The sequence below is a fragment of the Cinclus cinclus genome, chromosome 1 (assembly GCF_963662255.1).
Source record: "Cinclus cinclus chromosome 1, bCinCin1.1, whole genome shotgun sequence".
NCBI classification, from domain to species: domain Eukaryota; kingdom Metazoa; phylum Chordata; class Aves; order Passeriformes; family Cinclidae; genus Cinclus; species Cinclus cinclus.
Window position 1 is genome coordinate 83,667,170 of NC_085046.1, and position 17,648 is coordinate 83,684,817.

Consider the following 17,648-nt stretch of genomic DNA (forward strand, 5'->3'; position numbering starts at 1 on the left):
ACAGAGCAGCTGACATACCAGTTCCACGACAGAGTCATTTTTAGGGCTAGAAGCCAGAAGCACTCTAACCTGACCTCCTGTAGTGCATGGGCCATGCAGTGCTCCCCCACTGCTGTTTTAGAAAGCCCTTTCAGAGTGAAAGCAGGGATGGACCTGTATGTGGGGAGGGCTTTAACTGATCAAGGAACAACACTGGAGCCTACAAATGCTTTTACACTTAGTAACCACAGCCACACTAAGGAGCCTAATAGATCTACCTGTATCAGTTCCCAAAACAAAGTAGAAGACAAACCCTAAAGAAAATCTTCTAAAAAGCAGCCAAATCCCAAGATTTGGGTACATGCCCACTGCAGTTAATGAAAACACTGCCTGAATAAGCACTGTAAGGTCTATATCACTAATAGCTATATCATAGGACTTTTGAGATACCACCCACACATTCAGTGTGTGGCAAAGACCACACTACAAGTGGTGCCATGCTGTATAACTCCACTGAATTGCACATCAGTAAAGAGGAGATGTAAATGGGAGTAAATGGGAGAGCACTTAACATTATTTAATTATTTACCTAATCTGCTGAATCACATGCTGAAGAAAAACAGAAGTCTTTGGTGGTTAAAGGCAAGAAAGCACAGATAAGTTCTATTTTGGAAAGGTAAAATTCTGCAACCTAAGCTCCAGTTATATCACATCTCTCAGTCAGAGATACACAAATAGTTATAACTCTTCAGCTTGGGAGATGTGATTCAAACAAAATGCTACCCACAATTCATGCAGGAGGAGGGATAAGAAGCTTCACTTTCCAAAAAAATGTGGTCTGGAAAAGCAAAGTAGAAAAACAGCACTCCAGGTAGGGATGGTGAAGCCTTCCTCTTTTCACAGTGACATCTGCCAGAAGAGAAGCTGCAGATGAACCAGAACATGAATACAGACAATAAACATTTAGGCTTTAGCACTCAAATATGTTTAACCACCACCACCTCTGTTAAAACTGCCTGCCAGTTTAACGCTGACCAAAATCAAAAGATTGCTGTTAAACTGACTTTCAGAGAAAACAGTAATGCAGCAGTGCAAAGCATTCAGCGCACAGCCATTCAATCCTATCCCCGCCAGTATTTTTCACTTCTTCCTTCGTTATCCACAAACTCACAATGTATTTTCCCCATTTATCAAGTATTGAGCTATTAGCTTCATTCCATTCCAAGCAACAATATTATTAAAATAAAGAAAAAACTTAAGGAAAACATCACATTGCTTGTGCTCAGCTGAAATATCATCCAGTTCTTTCATCTGTGACTAATCAGGCTGCTTTGCATGGTGTGCTTCAGTGGGAAATGAGAACTGCACTATTTTTGTGTTATTGATATGTAAGCATAATGGCACTGGTTAGTTAAAAAAACCAAACCAAACAAACAAAATGCCAAAGCCACCCATGCTATCATCCCAAATGTACTTAAAAGAGAAAAGCAAAATACTGATACTTATACTGTAAAATGCCCAAGCCCTGTTGTCAGGGCAGTCTATTCTGTTCTCTGTGCTCTCAAATCATCACTGAGCTGTTAATATGTTCAGTTAAGCAGATAGCAGGCTATAATCACGCAAACAAGCCACTTGCACACTGAATTCTCTACAGCGGGCAAATACTATGTCTGAACTGTGAAAAACACAAGATTAAAATTTCTGGCAAGACAACTAATGAGATTCCTCAGTATTCATGAAGTTATAGTCAGGTTCAGGTTGGCTAACTGGACTCTTACTAACCATGCTCACCTGTGGAAAACACTGTCATGAGACAAGGCAGGCATATTTCCAATCAGGCTGGAAGCACTCCTGGCCTTCTGTATGGTGTGGGCAAATGGACATCCTTCAGATGCACTCTGCTACTTGTCAGCTGAGATTTTGTGAGGATGCCACAACTCCATGACAAACTCTCTAGGTCTGGAAAAGTACCTTGCCAGTTCTAATAGGCTCTATTAACACACTTATTTATTTATTTATTTATTAACATTATATCTTTATCATGTTTGTTAACAGTGAATCATTACAGCAATGAGCTAATGATTTGTTTCTAGAGGGTGCAATGACTAAAGGTATGGTTCCTCAAACCTGAGGCTATCTCAGAGACACTTGTACTGCATGTTACGTCCCCTGAAATGACAGGAGCTGTTCGGATTTCAGTGTGGTTGTCCTATCTTAATCTCTTACCAACAGTCACCTTCAATAAAAGTTTATTGGTTAGGAACACTGATTTACAAACTCTCCTGTGGTGACTTGCGCTGTTAACTAACATGCAAATTCAAGGTGCATTTGCACTGTATTGTTGAGCAAAGGTATCTCAGATGGTGCTCTATTTTTGTGCCCACAGGCTTTTAACCTCAGGGAGGTTTTTAAACTCACTACCACTTACTGAGAATCATTCTCTAGAGGCCTGAAGACCATAGATTAGTGCTCCTTGCAGTAAAGGGCTTGCCTTATTCCCACAGAAGATGGAACAGTTTTAGAAGAATCAAGGAAAAACAATATATATTGTTAATGAATTTCTGATGTAATTTACTACGCTGGCTAATTCCTAAGTTTTATACTATGCTTAGAAGCCACTGGGCAATTCAGTGGAAAACCATTAACATTACTATAGAATATTACTCCTACCAATACCGGTTTCAACTAGAAATAGCCTTAAAACAGTGTCCATCTGAGGTGCAAATGGGGAAGAATTGTTTAGCATGATTAACTGCTTAAATAAGTACATGGGTGGTGTACACTAACACCTGTTACTGTGAGCTGACAGATCATCATTCCTCATTCAGTGACAACACTCTAGGAATACACGACTGAAGCTCATTTCACCTGTTCACCCTGACAGGAACAGGTCCCACAAAAATAGGCAGGCAATGGTCATTAAGGGAGATTTTGCAGAATTACACCTACCTAATTCCACCTACCTCCACGCATCTGTCTCCAAATGGTGACAAGATCACAGATACTTCAGAAAACCGTAACCAAAGTAAAGGGTGCAAACAAAAAGTTAAAGGCTCTGACTAAAGAGGCATCCTGAGTTGCAAAGAGCTCCAAAGCACCCCTTAGCCCAAAAAGGCTTCTTAAAACATTACAAACATGTACTTCCAGGCAGAAATTAAATTAATCAATAGCAACTACCCCAATGTCTTTACAGGCTGCAGGCTAGAAGGAATCTGTGCTTCTGAAACCTGGCTAATTTCTTCAGCTATAAGGAGCCAGGGAAGAGAGACACAAGACATGGCAGGCAGGACTACAAAAGCTATATATTTTCCAGCTGCACTGAGCTCTCCTAAACGGGAAAGTGCCTCTGTGCTTCCTCTCAAGTTCACTTGCTATATATTCAAAAGTCCACATCTGCTGACATATTGGAAGGTAAACAAGAAAACAACTTTCTTTGGATTGCCCGATCTAGAAGACAAAAGGCATGAATCTACCCTGTGTTTTTTCATCTACAGTTATTCTGTAAATTCCAACAGTAGAAAACTACATGTCATGCAAGAAGACAGCACTTGAACTACAGGGATCATAACCTTTTCTTTAGAGCTAGAAAAAAAAAAAATCCCCTAAAAGATCTAACAATGCATTTTTGTGAGATACAGTTTATATTCACTCACGGAGAAAACTAGAGATGCCAGGACATTCCTTACCCTCCCTAATCATCTTAATTAGCATCTATAATTTGGTCTTAATACATACAGTACATATAACACATTCCATCACACAGCATGGAATCACATACCACAGTATATTAAATGAAGGTTAATGAGGCAAAAATTCAGTATCAATGAGAAAAAGACATATCCGAACTCAATACAACCAATCTAAATTGTTGTCAGACCCTGTACTTCTGGGATGCCTCACATATCAGGAAAATCTCAGGATTTTATCAGGAAATCTCACATCTTCAGCTGACATTCTGTGTATTTTTCTGGTCCTGATTTGCTTGATCAAATTTCTTATTAGAACCACAAGTATTTTACTTTCATTTTTATAATATTCTGTTCTTTTGAAATGACACAAATTAAGTACTTCTTGGTTTAAAGTAAAATTCAAGTACTTTGATTTATTAAAAGCAAATCATAAATTTAAGTAAGAAACCCCACTCCAATTCTACTACGCAGGTGAGAGACCTACATTAACATAGAAACCAGAAAGCCTGACTGAAAAGAGTACTGCAGATTTTAGCACAGATAAATATATTTATGACAGCAAACAGGAGGACTCTGAAGTGTGATCCTGATTTATCAAGTAAGAAAATAAGTGTTTTAAGGATTTTTTAATATGCCAGCAAACTCCCCCCCCCCCCTTTCTTTTTTTTTTTTTTGTTAGTTTTGGCTTAAAATTCTGTTTAATTTATCCTGTGGGCATAGTATTACTTAATAGATTTTTAGTCTCTCAAAACCAAAAAGGATATATGCCTCATGCAGTGCAAACTAGAGCACATTAAGAAGAAAATCTTGATAAATCAGGCATGTTAACACACCCAGACAGTATTAAATGAGAGAGGAAGGAGCCAAATACCCTCCCTCTTTATCACACACATTCAAATCAGGAATGATTATTGTGGGCATTTTATTGATGTGTGGCACTGGCTCAGGACACAGGAAACATGTAGGAGTCAGTACCATTATGGACTTTACAGAGTAAAACCAAGCCCACCTTCTCAGCAGATTGGAAGCCACAGGAACATGTTATCCATGAGAAAACATCACCAAGGATCTGAAGGCATCAGCTGCTGAGGAACTTTAAATGCTACTAAAGAGATAACTCAATGCAAACATGCTTCAGGCTGCCCTGTAAGTACTGATGGGGCATCACAGCAGTGATTGCAAGATTTTGTAGACATGCCTGAGCCAGCTGCATACTCAGCAGAGCCTACAGCACCCACACAGGAAGAAACAGGATATATTAGTCTACCTTATAACATGAATTGCCACATTTATACTAGAAGTGGCAAGAGGCACAAATACTTCAAATGCAAGCAACAAAAAAATGCTAATTTAGAGTTGGTCTTTTACCCAAGAGAGAAAACGTCCATCTCCTTGTCAAAAGACAAAGAAACGGAAGCCTTAATGACATCCAATTTCTTCCAAGTTCTTTGTCTTGAATTGTTTTTCCTATCAAAGAGGGTGACAAGTCTCATAAGCTCTTTTCAGTGCTGGAGCACTTAATGACTGTCTTCAGCTCTGGACCTTATCCTGCAGCTGTCACTCCACTGGTTACAAGGTGGTTACAAGGCCTCTTCTCCCTACCAGCCACCAACATTCTAGACACTTATGAAAAGCTAGAATATTAGGCTTTTCTTTCTCTCTTGTCAATTAAACTGAAACCAAACTAACCAGTGAAAAAACAAATAAATATTTTTCAGAAAAATACAGTCAAAGAGCATAATGAAATAAACTTTGTATATTTGTATATAAAATTGTATATTTAGCACTGCATGGCCACACAATCTGTTGGCAGACTGCTGAAATAAGAGTGCCTGTCCCATCTGAAAGCCCCCACCTGGAAACAGTGAATGAAAACACGAGTTTGGAAGTATTTGACTACAGAGTTTGCTACTCACAACTGATGAAAAACAGAACAAAGATATCCTGGACTCAGTGAAGTCAATAGGACTTTTCCCACTGAGGTTGCAGAAAGCCAAGTTTTCATTCTGGCAGAACCTTAGCAGAGCTCAGTTTCACCTCTGTGCTGACAGCCCCATTTACTGGCTCCCCCCAGTGAGAATGCAACTTTCAGATACCAGCAGAACATGGAGCATCACCAGCATGGCACCTAGAGAAGCTCTGGGAAGTGGAGAGCGACTACATGGTACTACCCTGGGCATCCAACCAGCTGCCTTTTAGCTATGCAAAGGCACAGCTCTCTTAGATGTTCTCACTACACCTCACAGAAAACCACAAGAATACAACTAATGTGTTCAAAACATAAAAGGAGAGAGAGGAAAAAAAATCCATTAAAAAAGCAAGCAAGGCTATCTTCATGTATTACCACCCTGACTTTTTAACCATTTCTGACTCTAAATTGAGTCATAGAGGTCAAGGAAATCTGAGGACACCAGATAAAGTCAGACCTGCCACACCACAGTTTCTCTGGTCACCTCCTCTCAAATGGGAAGGCCAGTGGCATAGTGATAATTGGTGAAATTACCAGCATAGAGAGAGCACTCCCTGAGCCAGGGCCCAAAAGTTGCTCACTTGCCACGTGCTGGCATGGTGCTTCCCAAAGAGAGATGAGAACACTCAACTACTAGCAAGCAGACCTGGCATCCCCTCTCTTGTTTATTTGACTTTGCAGATGGGAAAATCCTGCATACAGCTTACGGAGCCAGGCTCCACCAAATAATTCACTTCTGAGCCCAACACAAACTGCAAAGCAACAAGCAAAGCAACAAAGCAGGAGGAACCCAGAGTAACATCTACCATAACAAAAGTGGAAGGGACTAGTCTCCCTTGTGTTCTAATTCTAACCCTGAAGAAACAACAGTGGTGCAATCTAAGTTATTCCGGCAAACTCACCTGACCCCTGTACCTCAGGATAAAAGCTGCTGAATTAGCACAGGCCACTCACAACAGGTGCACTCTCCTGCCAGGAACACAAAAGCATTTCTGCAGCCACAGCTGCTCCCCATCATAATGGACAAAAGCACAGGCCTGCTTCACACCTCACACGACATGCAGCATGTAAAGGCTGTTCTCCCCTCACTCAAATGCATGTCATGCTTACATACCTGACATAGAGAGAATGCTATCAGGCTCTATGCCATCATTTCTGCTTCTGAGTCAGTAATATATGAGAAGTAGAACTAAACAGTATTCTAATTATATTCACTGTTTAGATTCAGCTGCTTCTGTACAGCATTGCTTTACCTTCTATCAACTTCCTCTACAACAATATGAATAAAGAAATTATTATGGACATCTGTTGACACAGGCACAAGCAAATCTTGTTGATCACTCCTCGTTGCTCTACAAAAGGATGCCACCAAGTGCTGACTTCAAATCAAGTACATTTCCAACTCACATTGAAGTTGCCCCAAGCCTCCTAGCAAGCTAAATTCCATCTCACAGCATCTGGAAACAGATCAGCCAGCAAAAGATGAATGTGTTTAGGAAACTGCTTCACCAAATGTTTTTTTTCCCCACCCTGAGCTGGGGGTGATAAAATTATATGACAGAAATATTACCATGCACTAATGAAAGACATGAGAGATCATAACCACTTGTAAATCATCACTCCCCATGTTCAGAGGCAGAGAAACAGCCATGGAGGCATTCATGCACAAGGCATGGGGGCATTTGTCCCTGCACCAGGGGAAGCTGCACCAGGGGAAGTTCAGCCTAGACATTAAGAAAAAATTCTTCACAGAAAGAGAAGCCCATTCCAATGGCTGGGCACTGGAATGGTCTGCCCAGGGAGGTGGTGAAGTCACCATCCCTGGGGGTGTTTAAAAAAAGACTGGACATGGCACTCAGTGCCATGGTTTCAGTTGGTAAGGTAGTGTCAGGCCTTAGGTTGGACTTGATGATCTCCAAGGTCTTCTCCAGCCTAGTTCATTCTGTGATTCTGATCATGTCATTTGTTTGCTATAATGTAAATATCACATCCTCATAAGAGGATGCACTTGATTTGACAGAGCAGTTGGTCTGCTGGGTCCAGAAGAACAGTAACAGAGTACAGTGAAGGTTTTGCCTGGCATGTAAGTGTCAAAAACCATGCTCACTGATACAAAAAATCAGAAGTGAAATTGTGCTTATTATGAAGCAGCAAATAAATGTCCAGAAGCAGATGCCTCCTGACATATGCTTGACATAAGCAGCAAAAAGTCCACCTTGAGTGAATCAAACACTTCCATGTACTCAAGCCAGGCATACAGGCATTAGCGAAAGTACTATTTGCACACAGCCCTATTTCTCTGTTAATACCCAAAGACTTATTAATACATCAACCTTATTCAAATTATCCTAACCATGCTGCTGTTAAAAGCAAGCTATGCTTTATCACATGTGTCCTTGACCACAGGATTAGGTCCAGAGATACAGGGCAGGAAGAGTGAGAATTTCATTTTACTACTGCTTCTTCTCTCAAAGCAAATAATGACTTAAAAGTTTAATCTTTGACTAAATGAATACCTGGCATGTTGATAGTCTTGGAAAATGACAGCTAAATTAAACATACATAAATGGTGTCACATAACAAGTTTAACAACTTATTTTTAAACTTGGAAGAGTCTGAACAATTGAAAATATCTGGGTTGGGCTTACAAATTCCACACGCCCTTTTTTTGCACCCAGTCTGCATAGCTGTTAGAGGTAGATGGCATGAAACAATTAAAAGAAATCTGAAGATTCAGAAGAAATTTGCAACAGAAAGGAAAAAAAAGCCAAAGAAGAAAAGGAAAATCTTCCTACACTACTGATATTAATGAGAATATAGAAAGAAGCATAATACTGTTTTTCATTTATGCTGCAGAGAAGGATGGAACAGCCTTAGGATGTAAAAAAACCCTCTATGTATTATATTAAAATTGAAGAATTAGTGCTAACATGAATAAAAAAACATATAATAAAAATTAAATAGCCTAACCCTAACCTCACTTAGCAGTTTCTCCTTTGAATCAACAAACTTTTACCCACAAAGAACTGCTGTCAAATAGACAAGCAATGTGGTTTTGCATTTCTATTATGTGTATATACAAAAGGAAATTTCTGTCAATCCTAAACATCTTCAATGTTGAAAGGAGAAACAAGTTATATTAAAGGAAATCTTCTTCTGACTTCATTGGCATTAACAAGTAACTTTTAGAGGTAATTATTTCTATCACTTTGCAGTCTCTTCTTCAGGTAGTCTGAAGAAGACACAGACATACAGAGCCCAAACACGATACATACTTCCCAATATTTTCTTAGCCAGTCTCTTGATATAAACTGGGGAAGGGGGGGAGGGAGATGAGGCAAGAGAAAAACTATTTCAAGGACAGGTATTCGGGATTGCAGCACATCTAACAAGAAAGGTGGATGTTCCTCCCAGTGTGCAACTGGCAGCAGCCAGCTGGGTTCATCCTGGTACTGCACAGGGGGTCAGCCATGCCCTGCTGTGGAGCCAACTGGAAAGGCTGTGTTTCTCCTCACTGGGGCTGCCCCACCACCCTGCCAGTGATGCATAACACAGTTAAAAATCAACCACACCAGCAAAAGTGAAGATGCTGAGAAGAAATGGAACTTCTCGTTTGACTTCTCCAGTTCAGGAACATTGCCTGGAAATCTGCAGTTGAGGCTTCAGGACAGGAAGGTTCCATTCATTCCTCTGCTGCAGAGGAATCTCTCTACAACCCAGACAGATCTCTCCACCTCCTCAAGCTCATCCAGTTTGTCCTTCTCAGGAAACACACAAAGTGCTACACACAAAACTACAGCAAAGTGCTCAGACACTGTGGAAGAGAAGTGTCTTGACAACATGCCCAGTGACCGGGGCTGACAAGACCCAAAAGTGACTTAAGCATCAGGCTGAGTGCAAGAAGCCTTGTGTGAGAAAATACAGTCTCTACTACAGAAGAGCACCAACCAACAGCGTGTGGAAGGCAACACCAGCAGATCTCACTAGACTCCAGGCCCATGCCAGACCCAAAAAGGCTATGCAGTAAAAATGATGCAAAACTCTCAGGCCAATACATCTCTCCCTACCCTGAGCCACCCAGGTCACCTTCACCCCATGTTAAACACAGGATGTGCCTTATGAAACTACACAAGAAAATTATGAAGGCCCCTAAGAAGCTTTCCCTGCAGCACAGAGACTGCAGAATTCCTTTTCGTAAGGCCAGCAACATGGGTTCATGTGCTGCCTCAGGTTTTGGCAAGAGGGCTTCAGTCTTACCTTTGTCCTGCAGCTTTGGCTGGCAGTAGACCAGAAAAAAACTTCAATCAGATTTGAAAGCCTACCAGCTAAACCTCTTCTTTAATTAAAATGAACTCACAAAAATTCCATGAATACAAAGATAAAATAAACCACACAAGTGTCCAGTAAAATCAAATATTTAAAGAAATAAACAGCAGTTTCTTAAATCCAGCTCAGGGATTTCTCCTTCAATGTAAAATGCTGAAACAAAGCAAACTGTAGCTTCCTCTTACAGTATCACCACACAGGGATGCAGCAACACATATGGATTGTGGCAGACAAGCTCTGTGTACTCTCTGAAACACAAAACCCCATCCCTGCATTCTTAGTTCAGGTTTTCAATCGCCTTGTTACTCAATACATGCCAGTAAGCCAAGGATTGCAATCATTAAAATACTAACTTTTCACACAGATTACATTAGCAGCAATGGTCTTAAAACCAAAGAGCCAAATCAGCCAAATTCTAATAGTCCTAGTAAGTGTAGGATTTTCAAAAACATAACATTTTTGAAAAAAAGCAAAACAAGAAACTCATGTCATTGAGATACCGGTCACTGTTAGTAAAGCACCTGCACTGTTGCAGACTTTCTTCTGCTCACACCTTGACACCCTTTTCTGAGAACTACAGTAGTGTGCACACAACTTTGAGTTCTAGAGCTTCCTGGTCATTTGCTGTGGCCACCTGTTGGTAAGACGAGTGTGAAAAATGTCATCAAGAAATATGTAACAATTTAAATGATTCATCTGTAGAAACATAGAGTGGTTCAGAGTTGGAAGGGAGCTTAAATATAGTCTTCTTGTGTTTAGCCATGAAAAAGAAAAGAGGAAAAGGCCTTAAAATGACACCGGAGAGATTAAAATTAAAGATTGACTCTAAGGGTGGCCAGGCATTGGAATAGGCTGTCCAGGGAGGTGGCGGAGTCCCCATCCCTGCAGGTGTTCAACAGGTGTCTGGATCTCATGCTGGGTGCTGTGAATTAGGGGTTACAGTGATAGGACTGTGCAGAAAGTTGGACTGACTGAGCTTGAAGGTCTCCTCTGAACCTCATGATTCTATGATTCTTCCAACCCTCCTGCCATAGGCAGGGACACCTTCCACTAAATCAGGCTGCTCAGAGCTCCATTCTGCCTTGCCTTGAACACTTTCAGGGATGGGGCATTCATAACTTCTTTGGGCAACCTGTTCCAGTGCCACCCCCACAGCAAAGAATTTTTACTAATATCCAACCTAAACCTACTCTTTTTCAGTTTGAATCCATCCCCCCTTGTACTAGGACTACATACCCTTGTATAAAGTCCCTCTCCAGTCCTCTTGTAAACCCTCTTTAGGTACTGGAGGAGCTGTAAGGTCTCCCGGGAGCCATCTCCTCCCTAGGCTAAACAACCCCAGCTGTCTCTGCCGTGTCTTCACAGGGGAGGCGCTCCAGCCCTCCTTTAATGCTCTGTTTCCAGCATCGCTTCTGTTTTCCGATCTTTAAAACCTTCTATGTTTCTCTTGGGAGGGAAAAAAAGCTGAGAGAGAGGGGAAAAAAAAATTTAAAAAGGTCGTTTTTCATATCGGTACCAAACATTTGTTTGCCGATGCCGGTATTTTTAAGGAATTAACAAGGTCGGGCGCTTGCCCGCGGTGCTCAGAGAGCTCCAGGCGCCGCCCGGAGGAGCTCTGCTGCCCGCGGCTGCCGGAGCCTCCCTCCTCCTCCTCCTCTTCATCTTCATCCTCATCCTCCTCCTCTTCATCTTCATCCTCATCCTCCTCATCCTCCTCCTCTTCCTCTTCCTCTTCCTCCTCTTCGTCCTCCTCATCTTCATCCTCCTCATCTTCATCCTCCTCCTCCCTTCCCTCAACCTGAGCGCAGCCCGAGCTGCAGCTGCCCGCGCTATTCTGGCGTGTCCGGGGGACGCTCCGACTACGTTTTTTAAGTCGTGCTTTTAAACACTGTTTTTAGCTCTTGCCTTGTTCACGACGGAAAACAAATACAAGAGCCAAAAGAGAAATCCCATTTCCTCTGGCAAAACTGCGCTAATTACGCCATCATTAGGAAATTAACTTAATGGAATCACAAAAGGCGTCTGGGCTAACTGGGGGCCTGGGGGAACATCTGTCTGGCTGATTTTGTAACAGTCCTTAGAGAAATAAAACTGATAAATGTTTCATTCCCTCGGTGTGTGAATCAGAGTTACCCATTACATTAAAGGCGTAACCTTTCCTTAACCAATGAAATATTCTGCTTCCAAGACATCCTTAACATACATATCCTATTACCAAAGTTTATTTCTGAACAACATCTGTGTGGCAAACTATCAATGAAATTGAGAACTTTTAGATTATAAATAAATAAATAAATAATGTACAAGGCATGGAGATTTGAACTGTTACCACTTACCATTATACCAACAGAACTAAAACTGTCTATACCTTTAAAATGCAAACAAATGTGCATTACAAGTACTTACAATTTTTATTTTAACTTAGAAAATGTAAACAAGTAGATGATTTCTCATGATCATTTCCTGATTTTACAGTAAATCCAAAAAACAACAGCAGTAATGTCACCCTTATAAAATCTAGCCTGGGACAGAATAGTAGCACATTAATTGCATCTTCAGGGTGGAAGGCATCAGGAGAAAAAGAATGAATGTGAAAGCTATATTTGTACAAACTGGGGGAAAAAAGGAAAAATATTAACTTGCAGAAACAAAGACAATGAAAATTAAAGAAAGAAACAAACAAAAGGAGAAGGACTTGGCCTGCCAGATCATCCCATCTTGGCAAGTGTTGGTAACAAGGTATGCTTAAAAACTGGAGTACTACAAAGTTAAAACACTGATAAAACGATGAAAAAGCCTAAATCCAGTTGGGAAACAAGGAAGAGGATATACATCCCTTCTTCTGAAAAGGGTCGTTATTTTACACTATCCATTGCTCCTGAACCACTCTCATCACACTTTACTGCTATTAATTATCTGTCTCATAATAAGGAGTCACATTTTACATTTTCAGCAAAATTCATGACCATTAATAGCATGTAGGGAAGTTGTTTAGAAATTGAGAAGAGCAGGGAGCAAATGTCTACTCCCTCCAAAAAACAACAGCAAGGCTGCAGGAAGAATTAAATGTATGAACTACTAGATTTGCTCCTTTGTGCATACAGAGGGATTCAGAGTTGGAGTTTTCTGAACCTAACTACAGATACTTTCATTAGTTAATACTGAGAAATCTGTCATTCTTCAACTCAGCCCTCAGTTTAAAACAAGTAACAAATGTTTTTAATTATTTTTTAAGTATGGCAGTAACATTCTACTCAGACTTATCCAAAGGCTGTCTAAAAGGCCATGCTTTGCAGATGACAAGTGTCTGCAGGGGAATCTAGTACTGCCAGATACCCAGTGTATCTGTTCTTTTTTTTTCCTGCAATCTGTTGAAAGCTAATCTTCGTTGAAAGCTAGTGAGGCATTGTCCACAAAAAAAAAAAAAAAAAAAGAAAAAAAAAGACCACTCTCTCCACTCTTGTTGCATATACAATAAATATTCTACAGTATCCCATTTTGGAGCACGAAAGAAAAGCGGAAGCAGGTTTTATACAGTCACTCTAGTAGGACTATGCATTGTGTTGAAGAAAATAATAAATTGATGGAATAAAACAGATGCCTTAGGCATATTCAACTTCCTAACAGAAAAAATGCTTACTATTACATCAATCATTCCACAGTTTGATCCAGAGATCCCAAAGCAGTGGCTGTTTTCCTCACATCAGTTTTTCTCACATCAATCTGAATTAAGCTGCAGTTTGAAGTGATTTAATATACCCCCCACCCCCCCGGTAGATCACATGATGTACTTATATGTATCTGAAAATGAAAATACTTTTATAGATGTCATAAATATACAACTTTATGTAGGTTGTTTTAGAAAAGAAAATTTTTTCATCATATCAATTTCTTACCTCTGTTTAATTCTTGACTAAATATCCCAGACTCCTTTTCTGCTCTGTTTTAGATGAGCAGAACATCCTGGCAGTGCCAGTGTTTGACCTGGAGTCAATCAGTATCATATTCCATGATTTCTCACAATCTCTCTATCTGATGTCAACTACTATAACAAAAAAACAAAGTGAATATTCAAGTTTGAATATGAGCGTCAAAGAAGAGGAAAAAAGCATGCACATTAATACTTTCTCAGCACTCAGGAATATCCTAAAACAAACTACTCTTTCCTGTTCTACTGCTAGATCTTGCACTGAAGAAAACTTAAACATTGCACTAGCAGAGGGGTAAAAGATTGACTAATAGAAGGGAAGAGATCTGACATCTTTCCAGGATGAGACAATATTCTTGAAAACTCAAGAACCTTGTTGGCATGTTGCAGTATTTGTTAAAAATAAAAGGCAGCAATTGCTTTTTTATAGTAACAGCTATTGGACTGTAAATTCACCAAGAAAACACATAGCAAGTGAAGCACATGCAAGCACCTGAGGACACCATATGCTAAAAGGAGGATTCCCAGATCATGATGAGGTAATGAATGAGCTATTGCTGAGAGCCAAAAAAGAATCCCACTGAAGTATGTTGAAGTATGTTTTTAATATACATTATATCATTATAAATTTACTACAGAATAGCCACTGATATTCTGCTATGGGCAAAGTAACCTTGCTCCTATTAGTCTGATTTAATGCTTGGAAATGAGCTCGACATTCCATCCCATTATCAGTTTGGTCGCAAGAATAGAGAAAACTGCCACTTTAGAAATGCTCCCAAAGTTTGTGTCTCGGTATAAAGTTTAGTGGTCCATAGGTGTCATAATCTCAAAGATAATCTACTCTTTGGTATTTCATAATGAAAATTTGGCATTAAGGACAGGCAAGTCAATACCATACATTACTAAACACACTTTGTACTAGTGAATGTTTATGTAAATGTACTTTGTACATGTAAACACATGTACTTTGTTTTTTCAAAGTGAAAACAACTCATATCTAAAGAAGTTAGAAAAGGTATTTATGTTGACTCGTAAAAAGTTTCAACACCGAAAAATAAAATCCCTATATTTTCATAGCAGTGTCACCAAGAGACACTGGACAAAAAATACCTCTGTTTCACAGTAGGATATGGTCTCTAGTGCTAACTACACATCTGCTTTCACCTCCCATCAAATCAAGACTGTCAAGTGATATCACCTGTAAAGTCTCTACTTTTAACTATCCTTTGCAGTCAGAGGATCAAATCAAAATTCCACATACTTCGAGGATCTAAGAAGTACAAAGCACATGTGTTATTACAAGCAGCAGCCTGCTTTTGAACCCCTCCCTTCTTGCCTTCACCACTTTATTTCAACATGAACCTGCAAGCCAGCATCTGTACCCACCTATCTGCCACAGAAACTGGCACAAAAAGCAGTAGGAATCTCAAGGCTGAAAATCACAACTGAACTGCAAGTGAAAAAGTAGAAAGACAGATTTCCTTCTCTTGTTACCTTGGATGTATCACTACATGTTTCTTCAAATATAAAATCCAGACAGTTATGCCACCTTTCTTTTCTAAAACAACCTATATGGATTTGTATATTTATGACACTCACTCTGTAATAGTATTTTCATTTTCAAATAGATATAGTACACTGTGAGATCTGCCTAGGGAGGGTTTTGTGTAAAATCACTCCAAACAGCAGCTTAATTTGAACTGCTAAGTGTCTTGCCTCCTTCATTTATCCTCCTAGGGCAGTGAAGAAGAAACAATTTCCGTAGAGGGACCAGAGTCCTGTTTTGTTTCTCTTGATCTTGGATCAAGATATTTGCAGCTGATCATCAGTGAGTCCTGGTAGCTAAATTACAACAGCTCCTCTGTATGCAGTCAGCAAGGATATGAAAGGAAATGCCCTCAATGCTACCTCCCCCATCCCCAGAAAAAAAAAATAAAAAAAAAAGGAAAAAGGAATTCTCTCTCAGAGCCAAACCTCATCTTATACAACATGAATCAATGCTTCTCTTTTGGTCAGGTTTCATGGCATCCCAATGCCACAGAAATGTGCAGGATTTGCCTTGTGTATGCCCTGTTTCTTTTAAACTTGCTCACACCCTCCCCTCTGAAATGGGTTTATCAGTGGGAACACCTGTGTTATCTTTGAAACACTTTGGCCAAGAATAATCCAGCACACAGAATCAGACTCTTTTACACCTGCCTGCTCAGCACAGACACATGTAACCTGGCCCAGTGGTCTGGAGCCAGCAGCAATGGGCTGTCCTGTAAGGCAGCCAGGTCCAAGCAGAGACTTGGCAGGTGCAGCCTGACAGACACAGCTCGGCACAAGCAGGAGGCACAAGAGGCTTGAGAGGTAGGTGTAGCCAGCAGGAGAAACACAGTGGAAAAGGCAGGGTATGAACTGATGGGAGGAGGACGAGAAAGGCTCCATCCTACTTGATCTGTGTTAAAACATGCAGTGGAACACCATTAAGGAGGGGCTATCTGCAGAGCCTCCCTTACAGACTGAAGTCGTACAACACCTTTTAACAAGCATTTCTTTGTAGCCTTCCTCTTCACCAAAGCTCTTTGTCCTATGCCATGAAAACCTAAACAGAACTCAAACTCAGAGATAGTATAAACCCTCCAGTTATTTACTTCAGTCCTCAATACTTCCATTCATGTGAGTTAAAAAAACAAAAGAATTTTTGTCTGAATGCTTAAACTGTATTTCTCAACAGCTGGATCTGTTGGAAAAAGTCAGTGTCAATGTCAAAAAATATCAACTTCGAACTTTGCTCATCTCTTAGCAATGCCTACTGTGTGGTCAGGGTCCAGGACAATACTATAATGAAGGAATCTGTAAACCAAAAGATATGCAGTGAGAAATTGTTTCTCTTTTTTTTTTTTTTTTTTTTTTTTCAGTAGGGGAGGACTAGATTGAATTTTGCTTGGTGTTGTTGTACTTTAGCCTTGCAGTCACAGAACAGTGTGACTGCATCACCCATGCCCTATCCACAACCAGCAAGATGCAACACAGGCACAGGGCAGTGTGTGCAGGACCTGACTTCACACAGTTGGGACATCTGCAGTTACACCTTCATTTGCAGAATTTATCTGTAACAGGGACATGAGCTGACTGCACTTCTGAGTCTAGTAATTCTGATCTGCAAAGAAGTTTTATAAAGATATGTTAGGCCAAATACTAAGGGGGGATATTTCTCACTGCAAATCCAACACAAATGGTTAGCTGAAAAAAAATTTTAAAAAAAAGAAGATTGATATAAATAAAGTTTGGATGTTATTTGTTTTAGATTTTATTTGTTTGTATTTTATTTATTAAAGTTCTTCAGGGGGCTCCTCTGACTTGTACCTGAGGTATTTTAGCTACTGCAGTAGCAAAGGAACTGGAATAAAGATATAGGAGTCATCAAACCCCACATTTGCAATGATTTCTGAGCTGCTTCTCTCCCAGAAGATGCTGCACTGGAGCAGCCTCCAGGTCTTTACACAGAAATCCAAAGAGTACTTTACTTCTGTCAGCCACTTCAGAGGAAGGGTCTGTTTTAACCAAGTTTCAAAGGACATACAATTTGACAGAAAATGCATACGCCTAAGTAAACAATTTAATCCCAAATGCTGTTCAAGGTCATGCCTACATGACCTTAAAAGGTCTGTTCTGCTGACTCCTTAACTGACCTCACAGGTTCTTGTACGCAACATCAGCTTAGGGCTGGAGACCAAAGCCTCACACCAGTTAGCCCTCCCAGACTAGC

The 17,648-nt window shown here is 40.2% G+C and overlaps 1 protein-coding gene across 1 annotated transcript in view; it reads right to left on the minus strand.

Annotated features, from left to right (window-relative positions):
• The window catches only part of COBL (cordon-bleu WH2 repeat protein), a 155,735-nt gene that overhangs the window by 126,903 nt on the left and 11,184 nt on the right, over positions 1-17,648 (minus strand). The gene's annotated exons all lie outside the window — the stretch shown is intronic.